This window comes from Diadema antillarum, unplaced genomic scaffold (genome assembly GCF_040938485.1).
Source record: "Diadema antillarum isolate AM-2024a unplaced genomic scaffold, OU_Dant_1.0 seq00000160_RagTag, whole genome shotgun sequence".
Classification (NCBI taxonomy): domain Eukaryota; kingdom Metazoa; phylum Echinodermata; class Echinoidea; order Diadematoida; family Diadematidae; genus Diadema; species Diadema antillarum.
The window spans coordinates 1,300,764-1,313,809 of NW_027271231.1; the positions used below are offsets into that span (position 1 = coordinate 1,300,764).

The following is a 13,046-nucleotide window of genomic DNA, read 5'->3' on the forward strand; positions in this document are numbered from 1 at the left end:
AGAATAATTATGTTACTCTAGCAGATTCTGATCAACCTATTTCAACATTGAGTGTATTTGACTGTACAGAGATTAAGACTTCAATGACATGTAAGACTGTACTTTATAATTTTACAGCTCTTGTAAAGGAACAAGTTTACACACATTGTCTCCAATATGATATTTCTTAAATGTGTGCTACAAGGAGTAAACACACACTCACATGTATACAGGCAACTCCCATTTTAATGAAGCCCTTGGAACTGGCAGTTTTCTTTTGTTGTATTGAAATTTCATTCTAACTGAAGGGAATTTGGCACCATAGGCTTTCACGATGATATATAATTTTGGGACCTGATTTTGTATTTCCTTGTAACAAAATGTTGCTATGACTTTGTTCATGGCAATCAGTCCAACATTTTGAGTGTTATATTTAACATTTTCAAAAAGGTTGGAGGAGTGGCAACATTTAAAATGTTGATTTACCATTTCTTTTTAAGAGTGTATATATGTATACTATGCATATGTATACATATATGTTATTATATATATGCGTATGTATATATATATATATATATATATGCATATGTGTGTGTGTGTGTGTGTGTGTAATTGTTAGTTTATTCTTTGAGAAATTTACATGTTGAATAATTCATGTCTTTATTAAGTTTTCATTCATCAGCACTGGAATTTTCAAAGAACATTTGTGACCAAGACTCACTCATGCTGGAAGTCTGTAATTTTAGCAATCATTATTGCTATTACTATTAATGTGAGTGCCATATAGCCATTTCCAGATTTTGGATGTATACTGTGTAGTTGTGTAAATCACATCAACATTGATTTTGTTGTGCATATCTTATGGTGAATAAATTGATATTTGCCAATTGTGTCTATTCATCTCTGTTTGGAATTCGTTTGCTTTGACCTCAATGATACAATGAATAATCACTTGGGGGTTATGATTAAACAGAGGATTTTCATTTTATGACAGCATAATTTTCACAGTTCCTGGTTTGCAAGTACAATGTGTCATACATGTTTTGGATGTCCATCAAGGAAAAACATTGATTGCACGATAGCTCATTCAAAGAAATATCTACCTGTCACAATGAGTACAATTTCACAAGGAAACATTATAATTATAAGTAATAGCCTTCAGACACTCACAATCAAGATGAAAAGCAACTGGAATGTGAGTCAAGCAACAAGAACCCTTTTTTTTTTTTAATTCAAAGAAATGATGATCTACTTTTGTTTTGATTTGACTTAGCCTTTCACTACCCTGCCATGGGTGGAGATGCTTCAAGATAAAATTCAACCCTGAGCATAGATGATACACATGTGTGTGTGTGCATATATATATATATATATATATATATATGTATATATATATAATTATATATATATATATATATATATATATATATATACATATATATATGTATATGTATGTATATTTCATTCTTTATTGGCAAAAATGCATTACCAGTTTATTTCTTCATTTCTTTTGTGCATATAGAAAGATATGAAGGGTTTATAAAATGTAAAAGCCGATAAGTCCATATTTGCCAAATGGAGATATTTGCGATTAAAGGTCAAGAAAAATAAAGAGAATAGTAAGAAAATTTTCACTTCTTTTGACCATAACTTCAAAAATGTACTTTTATATGTAGTGACCAATATATCATTTGAAAGGTATTATTTTGTACTTTATGACAGAGACCGTACTTCAAAATCTTCAAAAATGGACTTATCGTTTTTTGCGAACAAACTCTTCATATAGATATATGCCTTTAATAGTCATGGGTGTTTCATGACTATTATCTTTCTTTGAATAAACAGTGAAACATTCTTACAGAATTTAAAATGTTTAAGAGAAATCAGCCTTTAGCGGTCTACTCTTACTTAAAGAGGAAATCCACCCCAAAAATGAATACACTTCAAAAAAAAGAAAAAAATATTCCCCACAGAATGATTAAAAAATGACAAAAATCAGATAGGAAATAAGGAAGACATGACATTTCAAAATTTTGCATTTTTTCAGAAAACATTTCTTGACCAGTCCTGATGAATATTCAAATGAGAGAGGTGGTGATGTCATATCCTCACAATTTTTCATGTATATGTTATATATGAAATTCTGAAAAATTGTTATTTTTAGCTAATACAAGTAAAAGCATGATCTCATACCAAGATATATCAGAGTTAACATTTGTCCTTTTCATTTAGGACGGTTTTAAGGCAAATCTTATATTCATACAGCTGAAATATGAGATTTTTGTCATTTCTGTATATAAAATGAATGAGAATTATGAGAGCAAAACATTATCAACTTGCTCATTTTGATATTCATAAGGACTGGTCAAGAAATGATTAAAAAAGGAAGGTGAAATTTCAAATGTCATTTCTTCCTTATTTCATTTTTGTTATCATTCTGTAGGAATATTTTTCTCTTTCTTTTGAAGTTTATTCATTTTGGGGTGGATTTTACATTCCTCTTTAAAGAAGACATGATTTTACATAATGTAAAACATGAGGAGAATTGCCCCACCCCACTGCCTTCTGATTTCCTATACGCAGGCCAACGAAAAAGTTCTGCTTTATAGTCTTAATGATAGTCAAGACTATAAATTATACATGATAATTATATATGCCATGGTTAAAAGACCATTCAGGGTGTTCAAATGTACACGTAGCCCCTAGTTTGATGACTTACTGACCAAAATGTGATCGATCATATGGTTGTTAAGTGTAGAGGCATGCCTGACTTTCTCGTGATATGACACTGACATCACCGAGACTTCGGAAATAAATAAATAAAAAGAATTTTTAAAAAATATATACCAGCATCTTTCTCCCTATATATCTTACGGTGAAGTAATTTCTGGGATATCAGTGATGTTCTTCCTAGCGTTTACTATAAATTTTAGAAAACATCACACATTACAATACATAATACAACAAACATTAAAAATCTTGCAAACCTTTTTACTCACCAATGTGATTATTACTTGTGCAAGTAAGTAACTACACTACAGTGATAATCGGGCATTTCTCTTGTTCAAATTACTGTTATGTATATCGTTACGGGGCAAACGAGAATTAAAACAAAACAAAACAAAACAAAACAAACAAACAAACAAGCAAATCCCCCCCCCCCAAAAAAAAAAAAAAAAAAAAAAAACACACACACACACACAAAACATCGTGTGTGTTTCCGATGCATTTTGTGGACATTACTGTATAGGTATCAGTGCCAAACCGCCTTACATGCTTACCGCGGGTTTTTTTTTTTTTTTCTTCTTCTTCTTCCTTTTCTTTCTTTCTTTAGCCTGGAAACGAATTCCACGAGCAATGCTAATTAACACGTTAGCCCGCACGAAAGCACATTTAAGACAAACATTTGCACTAGTTCACTATTTAAACACGCGAGAGTCCGTTGGAATTCAATCGGCACTTTGATGCCAACCCATTGGTTAATCAAAGTCTGTTTGAGACCAGGGGGATATGACGTGCACATTTTAAAGAAAATTCTTACCTTAAGTTGAAGAATTTCTTTGCGGACACAAAACGTGTGAGTTGCAGAGATTTTAATCAGATTAAAATCGTCGGTATATATGTCTTCTAAAAGAAAAAAACGCGATTGAACTTACATTGTGTTCTCATGTGCGAAACAGCATTTATTTCACACTTACTACACATTTACAAAGAGTGCTGGATCTTCTCGCATTACAAGTAATTGGAATACCATTATAATGGACCTATTAGTTTCCAAAGTATGATATTGTTTTGCGTTTTTTCCTTATTGTTTTATTTCAGAAAAATAACTGATATTGGATCAAGATAATGAAGCCATTTTAATGTCATTTTAGTCTTGATAACAGCAAAACCTTTTGTGTTGTAGGCTACCTTCTCGCCCCACGCGGCTTGCCTATCACGTTCAATCGTTTTCTCTCGCTAATTTGGACGCTTTTTAGCCAATATCATCAATGATTATTTAGTTAAAATATCCGTATTGTGAAAATATGAACGTTTTACGTGGCTTCGTTACTTCGATGAATCAAAGCCTTAATTAACCGGCCAGCTTTCTACACCAAAGAACCGATGAGTCTTTAAACTGATTTGCGCCAGCAGATCGCCTCAATCGTGAAAAAATAACAACAACAACGAAAAAAACAAACAAACAAAAACAAACAAAAACAATGCCAGGCCGTTGTATTGGGAAAGGTGCGTTTCAAGCGCATCCCCAACAGAGGGAAGATTAACGCCATCTGCGGCAAGAACGAGACAATCGTGATTGCACAGACTGCACTCGATTCCTGCTGAGCTGCTCACCAAGGAGATAAGAGAATGAGAAGAAAAGTAGAAAAAGGAGATAATGATGATGAAGAAGAGGAGGAGGAAGAAGAAGAAGAAGAAGAAGAAGAAGAAGAAGAAGAAGAAGAAGAAGAAGAAGAAGAAAGGAGTACAGAAAAAGGAAAAGGAGTATCGAATCGATAGAAGAAGCAAGGAAAGGAGGAGGAGAGGGGCGAATACAGAGGTTGCGATTAGGAGAGAAGACGAATAAGGGCCTACGTATACTTCAAAAGACAAAGAGGAAAGAACATGAAAAGAGAATTAAAGGAGAAAAGGAACAGATGATCCTGTTATATCTCTTTGGGAGAGTGCCCTGACGCAACCAAAAACGTGATCAAAGTTTTATGCATTCGTGAAATGATACAAATTGAAAATATCGGTGTTGAAAGGAGGAACAGTAGAATGTGGTGATATTCATGGAATGGTAAAACAGATCATTTCAAATCGCGTTACCACTCAGAACATTTTTATATCGCAAAAACCCCAATAAAACCCCCTTTTTGAAAAATGTGATGTCACACAATATTAAGGGTTATAAGAAACACACACACACAGGCCTGCATAATAATGCATGATGCACACACTCGCGTGGACCCAAATCACCTCGCACACGGCACGCAGTCATAAGGCTCCTCCACTGAAAAGAATATCTAGGGACTATTTCTTTTGCGAAAGAATTAAACATAATGAGGAAGAAAAACTACAATTTTAAATGTGACATGTCTTCCGTTGTGTCTATGAAGCTCTCACATGATTCCACTCAAATGATAATAATACAAACACCCGGACTGGGAGGGAAGCAAACGAAGATAGTTTATATATATATTTGCTTGTTCATTTTGTCAAAACAAATTGCGAAGAACGAAATGATGAAGAACTATCCCTGTATCAGCAACGTCCAATGGACAAACGAATACTTTAAAAAAGATAGTGATCGTCCCATTGGATAGTCTTCAAATTTTAGTTTATAATCTTATAGTGCTTGGAAACTTCCGAGCACTGTTTACTGATCTACATTTACGTCTCTTACTGGAACAAACCCTCATTCAGACTGTACTTGGACATCGCAATAACTTATAATGACATTTTCATTAATAGATAAGCCAAAATAACTCGATTTTCCTCAGTTGAAGGTGTTGAGAGCTAACACCTCGACTTGACAAACTACACATGTAGGCCTATACACTTCCATCATCTAATTATCTGTTGTTAACCAAATTCCGCGTTGAATACCTGCCAGTGTGTCTTCAGCGAACCAGCTTAAACCGATCATTGTTCCCAAACAGACAAAGAACCCTAAAATCGATATTAAATCTCCTGGTGCATCTACATCGTGAAAAAAAAAAGAAAAAGATAATGTGGCGTCGGATTGTTTGCAAAGTTGAGGTGACTCATTACATCCTTATTCAAAGATGCATAGAAAACCTCCCGGACCGTTACCATCATCATAGACGTTTTTGATATATCATAGAACGTGAACAGATAAATGACCATCATAAGAACATTCCTTGGTCAGACATTTTTTCGAGGACAGGAACAGTCAAGTTTTCAGACATACAGGTGCTTTTACCTCCTTGCTTTTAGTAAAAAGTGAGCAATACACGTGTACTCCGCACCAATGATTTTGCGCACCAGCTCCGCTGGACCATGGGGTAAGGGTGTCGTACTCGCTCCTAATGCTCCTACGCAACCAGCGCACGCGATAACAGAGTTCCAGCTCCGTGTGTGTGTGTGTGTGTGTGTGTGTGTATGGGATGTCTTACGTGCTTTCTACACGTAACCCAATCTGCGACCGATCGATTCTGCATCTTCCTACCACACTGCGGCGCGGTGCTGTGTGTCCACAGTGTGTACTACCAGTATGTGAGTGCACCATGCATGCGTATACGTCAGCGCTGGCAGCTCCATGATCCAGCCAACTAGCTGCTAAACATTGTGAAGACATTTGGTCGAAGGCATCTGCGAGAAGTGGGAAGGACACCGCGCGTCCGACATCCGATTTCGAGAGAGAGAGGGCCGTTCGGACAAATATGAAGACTACTTGTATTTACTGTGGATTTCTATGATTGTGGAATATATACCCAAATGACTGGTGGAACATACTGTGGGAGGTATGTGTTAGAACATCTCATTTCATACTGCGAAAGTTGCCAAACTATAAGTGTCGTTTGTTACTCCACTGTACTCTCGAATTGCTTGACGCAACACGCCGTGGTCTGGTATGATATGCCAACCAGCTCCGCGGTGGGGGTCGTCAAGCAAGATTGTGCTTCTGTAGGGTTCTGTGAATTTTTAGTTTAGATATAATCGTTGAAAAAAACGGAACTTTGATCTATTTCAATAGTATTATTCCAGTAGCATGTATTGCTTCAAGAGTAGGAAGATATGAAATTGTGGCATTTTTCTGTTAAATGTGGATACTATCGTGTAATCTGTGATAGGATTTCGCGGCCTTGCGCAAGTACAAGAGAGGGTACATTTATCGCCAATTGTCTGCAGGATCGGCACGCGAATTGGTGTCTGTTCCATACAGGGATAAGCGAAGGAATTCTGCCGACAGGGCCCGCCACTGCTCAAGCTGCATCCGTGCCTAGCCTATCGTCAACAGCATGGCGCCTGCTGTTATTAATACGTCATGTTGCTTTTATTTAGGCACCAGCTGGATTTACATGGCACATACTGTAACCCAGCCCGGAGTGTAGTCTGATTTCGAGCTAACCTTGAATTAACGTCTTTAATGATGATGCTAGTTGTTGTCTCTCATTAAAGTATTTCTGCTTCATAAATGATGAGAGTCCCGTCTCATTTGTCATAATGTATTAAATGTAGTTGTCGTACATCTGGTACGTACATTTGTATGTGGTGCAGTTAAAACAATCAACCCCCCCCCCCCAAAAAAAAAAAAAAAAAATAAGGGGGAAATTAAGAAAGTACATCGATATATTTCATACACTGAATGTTGCATTTTAACACAGCAACATTTTGCCCTGCTCATCCTTCGCCTTCTTTGTTGGGATCATAATCAAGTTGCTACTTTTTGAGTCACATATAAAGTTACGCATGGAGGTCAACATTTCACACATCATTAGGGTCTACAGTCCACTAGCACTTGATATCACTTTGAAATGCCATGTTGGCCTCACACTCACAGCAGTCATTTCAGTCATCTGTCTGACTCCTGCCATACCCCCCCCCCCCCCAAAAAAAAAAAAAAAAAAAAATCTTTCCTTCTCCTCCTCTTCTTGATTGTTTTATAAAAATACAGTCCTCTCTGCAGAGCATAGTTGGCCAATGTTTGAGTTTGGAGGGGAACACACTATACATTATCATTGACTATTTATGTAATTTTCATTCAAAATAGTGCAGTATGATATAAGAAAGTGGCTGCTCTGTTTGGACATGTCAAACACTTGTCAGTTTTATAAGAGGGTTTCCCCTATTAAACTGCTAATGCTACTATTATTGAAGGAATAGTCATTGCCATCAGGCACAACCTTTTTGTTTTCATCCGTATCACAGGCTTGTTGTGTTGAAGATGTCCAATAAGGCAGTAATAATCAATTCATTGATTATGAGCATTGACTGGGAAACAAGGCATTTTGAAATTGGGGGAAATTACATTCATCTATAAGATCAAGATTTTTTTTCAACATACTTGTATTTTACATATTTATGGTAGGAGCATACTGTATTTTCAGAACTTTGCTTTGGAAACAAAACAAAAATTGATATACTTCTAGATTTTTTTTTGTTGTGTGTTGTGCTTAGTTTCATAATATTGAAAATATAATTCTGTCTTAGAATACACAGTTTGGAAATGAAGACTGATGGACGAGTTAATGTGTTTCCTGAGGATTGTGTGTGGAATTTCCAATTGTTAATTAATCTCTTCAGGCTCATTTGTTCTCAGCCAATTTAGGAGGATTTAGTAGCAACAAGAGCCTGCCTCAGCTAATCCCTTTCCCCCTGTAATCTCAACAGATCTGTGTTAAACTGTTCTCCAAACATTCATTTTCTCCAAAGGGGGGATTAAACCCTTCAGTCTTCATACTGAAAGGAGAGGGGGAAGGAGTAGAAAGAAACTAAATTGAGCCCAGAAGATGGTGCATGGAGTTGTATAGATTGCAAACAAGGAGGAGGGATCTTCTTTTCCCCCCCCCCCCCCCCCCCCCCCCCTTTAGAGATGAGGAAGATGATGTCATGTAAACTTTTTGAAAGAAAATTAGGCGGGGCTTCCAACAGAGGCTAAATTGCATTTCGCGCATTTATATCTGGATGATGCATTGAAGTTTAGCAAAAAAGAAGGAAAAAGTGTACAATGTTTATTAAAGTTGGCTGGTTGAAATACTTTGAAGACTCAAGAGGAAAAAAACATTGTCAGTGTCAAGGGTAGATGTGTGTTTTTTTTTTTTCTCTATTTCTCTGTGTGTTTTTTTATTTCAGTTGTTTTATGTAGTACAGTTGAACCTCTCGGTACATGGTTCAAATTATTTCTCTTTGTGAGCATAATTTGTGAATTTATCACTTAACAGTCTGCACATATGGACCTAAAAAAAAAAAGATGCATAATGTGTACATTATTTCACAAGATATAATAAATAATTTGTATATCATTAAAAGTTCAAATTCTTTCAGACAACTGGAGAATGGTAAGATTTTTATTTAGGTTATAAATATGTCCACTTGCTCTTATTCCACTGGAGTGGTATAATGTACAGTCTGTCTTCTTGAACCAAGTACATATAATTTCAGGGATGTGAGAGTTCAGAATTTATCTGATTTCAGATGTTTTTACTCTGTCCAAAACCCACTTTTTCAGAATTTTTGGCAAATGAAATGGATTTGGAAATGTTCACAAAGAGTTTTCCCTACAAGTTTCAGATATTTTTCAGGCTTTTTTTACCCCCAGAAGTGTTCTCACTGCCCAGAGTTTTAGGAATGTCGTAGTTCAAATATATCTCAAGTTGTTGGTGTGTGTCTTTTTTTTTCCACACTTATTCACCACAGTAGAAATGCAAAGCTCTTTTTTGCAAGTAAGGAAATGGCATGATTTTTTTTTCCTCAAAAGTAGCAATGACATTATGTGTGTTTTAAAAAAAGAAGGGAGAGAGGAAAAAAATAGGGCTCTATACAACAAATAATTTGCCCCCCAAATTACATTAACGACAAATTATGTTCTTTACATTCCAATATCTGCGTTTTATAGTACCAATTGAGTTCATAGTCTTTTCTGGATGGGTAATGCTTTGAATGAATTTTTCAAGTCTACATGAGGATAAAAAAACCAACCAAACAAACTACAGTATTTCAGATTAACCAAATATACTGTAACCAGTTTAGCCAAATACTCTTGAATGCCCATTGTTAAACTTTGATCCAGATTCAATCATTGTCAACTGGATAGAAACAACTGCCATGTTGCTTGCTGCAGTTACAATGAATAGAGATTAATACATTGTATGACAGATCTGCTTTAAATAGTATATCATTTAATATAGCCACATCCCGATCAGATCAAGAGTCAATAAGTTTGCTGACATAACTGAATGCTTAAGAGATGCTGCCCAGATTATGATGAAGTTATGACATTTTACATATGTGATCTAACCTAATTTTTTAAATATTATATTTACACTTACATGTGTACATGCCTTGTATACTTTCAAAATACATATACACGTAGGTCATAGTGACAGGTTAAAAGTTTATGATTTGCCAAACATTTGGATGTTGTAAACTTATTAGATAATTTGCTTGAACTTTTTCTGAACTCTTCCCTTTGCATCATGGCATTCTTGCAGTGTACAGTTTCCAGCATTATTCTCCATTTGCAAAGTAGAGAACCCCCATCCCCCTTTTTGGAAAAATAACAAAATTTAAAAAGCATAATTCTATAAGGGTCATAAAAGAAAAGAGAAGGAAGATCTAATGGAATGTTGATGATGTTACCATTTAGGGCATACTGTATTTCATATCTAATGTTTGGAGCAGCAATATTTTTCTCCGAAGAAGCACTTGCAATTACTCAACCCAGCAAAGATGTTCAGGGATCATTAGCCAGCCACTAGTGCGTTCTGGTCTGCTTCGCCAGCTCTCCAGTGGCTACCTAATGAAGCCAGTCATGATTTTATTCCCATATGCACACATTCTGGACTGAGGTAATGTGCACACAATCTTCGTCTCGGCTCTTCATGTATTTGCACTTGTACTGCATTAGCCCAACACCGCTGCTGCCTATATGGAAAAGTTGGTTAGATTTCTGCAGAGTGTCCCTTTACGAGGTTCTTCTCATCTCATGTTTAGTTTACTACCATGTTCAGGAAGAGATTGATGTACTTGTAAACATAATGTTCTGTGTGGACTAAATACAGCTGTACAGTGCACTTTATTCTGCAGTGTGAGGTTCTTTACCATAAGGTTCAGTTGTTTATAACACTTGGTAAAGCTTGCCATTAACTCTAGTGTTTGAAAGTATAGGAACATAGTACACATTAACTGTACACATTGTATGATTGTATGGCAGTTTGTAAAATCAGGGATGTGGAAAGAGAACCAGGCATTGTAAAGATGAACTATGAAAAAAGAAGATGAAATTACTAATGTTTTGTTCTTCATAAAGCCATAAATGACAATTGGATACCAGCAAAGTTTTAGCATTAATTAGTTGGACCCAAAGGAGCATACAGTCTGTCCAACTTGAATATTGTACATTTCACAGAACTGCATATTAAAAAGATAAACTTTGCAAGCCTGATACTACTCTGTATTCTGTTCAGTTTGTGGTGTGCAGTATCTGGCTGTCATTTGGCAGCTCTTCAGTGGCCAACTGCATGATATCATTTTAGACCCAGGCTTCAAAATTTGACCTATAATGTTGATGGGCTCGTTAATGCCCTAGTACATCAATTCTATTTCAGCAAACCCATTATTTCGGGAGCTCTGGGACTGAGTACATTTGGCTCAATTCTTCACAAATCAGCTGGGGCCTGTTGGCATTTCAGAGAGGGAGAGAAGCAAGATGGTGGTGGTGGTGGGAAAATCATTCAGATGTAACTGAACTTGTTTCCCAATGACTGTACGTGTACACATGTACATCTTGTACACTGTATGTTCTGGTTGTAGATCACATCTCTTGTTTGTGTAAAGATCATGTTATTGTTGTTTTGACCTACAGCAGACTGTACAGTACATTCAGGTTGGTTTAATCTACAAAAAAAAAAATATAGAGATGCTTTCAGCATTTGGGAAGTTTTATTTGTCATGAATTTTTCATGACGCTTTTTTTTTTGTTCTTTTTTTTAATATTTATTGGTTTCAAAAGGTTGCAAATGAGCAACAACCAAAGTGCTACCGAAGTGTCACCAAATTAAGTTGCCTCACATCTGATACGTAAGTTTAAAGCGGTAGCTATTTTGATCAGTAGTTATATTGTATGCAGCCTTACAGGAATTCTGGAAATTCAGTATAATTGGGCAGAAATTCGAAGTTTATTGCATATATATATGTGAAGAGCACATTAGAATGTTTACAAGTCAAATTAACCTCTTGTTAAACAAACAAGTTGAATTTTCAAAGTGTGTTATTTGAGTAATAGGGGCAACTTTCATTATGCTACATACACAATCCATGTAGCACAGAATATCTTGAAGGTTCATGTATAGGTTAAAGAGAGAGAAAAGGTAAATGCACATTTCACAGTGTATCAATTCATTATTTATTTTTCGCTCATTGCAAAGGATTTGACAGAGTTTTGGTCAGTAGTTCAAATAACTTTCAAATGAAAGCGAGATGGAAGTGAACTTCAATTGGAAAGGCAGCTGACGTCTTTCAAATTGGATTGGGAAAACTGTGGTCCAGCCACCACCCACGCAGGCTTGTAATTGAGGCCTTGTGGGGCGGGTATGGCACCCTCTACACAGCAGGAAGCAATCCACTTATTAATGACTTCCTCATCGTTTCCTCTCTGATATCAAAAGTCTTACTTTGGGATTTGTCTTGCTGGCAGCTGTCCAGATCCTCCGTTGGATGTTGATATTTGCAAGAAGTCATCCTGAAATCATCAATACCTGTGTAGGGGCGTGATGATATCCGGTATTCCTATGCTCCATCTCTCTCTTTTCTCTTTGTGAACCAACAGCGATATTGGTAAAGAAAAATGACTGCTGAAATTGAGGAAAGTGCACTATTCACTTTGTTTTTGTTTTTGTTTTTCAAACAACATTCCAGTCACTTCTAATGGATTGGAAAAACATGATTTCCTGTGAAAGATGTGGACTGATGGACCTGCATGCATATATGCATGAAGGGATTTTATCATTTATTTGGGTTATTTTGCATGTACCCAGCAAAATGCAAGAAAGTCCAGACTATTGTTTGAATTATTGATTTTGAAGGTTATTAGGCCGAAACAATTCACATTGTATAGCCAAAAAGCATTCCTAATTTTTAAGAGGAAAACTGTTATGCAGGATTAAATCCTGGCTATACACCATGCCTATGTATTCTTGCATTCAATAATAGACATTCATTGTGATTAAATCTGAGAGCTCACAAATTCTATATGCAGTCAATACACAGTTGACCGAAATCACACTTTTCACTGGAGATGTCACAGGGTCATGATCTGCCCATTGTTCCCATGCTGCTGTTGCAGACATGGAAGAAAATGTAAAAGATAAAAGAAATGAAAAGAAAAAGAAAGGAAAAAG

At 36.1% G+C, this 13,046-nt stretch overlaps 1 protein-coding gene across 1 annotated transcript in view; it reads left to right on the top strand.

The window, feature by feature from the left end:
• Positions 1 to 6,283: 6,283 nt before the first annotated feature.
• The window catches only part of LOC139727958 (protocadherin Fat 1-like), a 172,326-nt gene continuing 165,563 nt past the window's right edge, over positions 6,284 to 13,046 (top strand). Inside the window, exon 1 of the mRNA XM_071638930.1 lies at positions 6,284 to 6,449. The gene's annotated coding sequence lies outside the window, so the exon portion shown is untranslated. The remainder of the gene's footprint in view (positions 6,450 to 13,046) is intronic.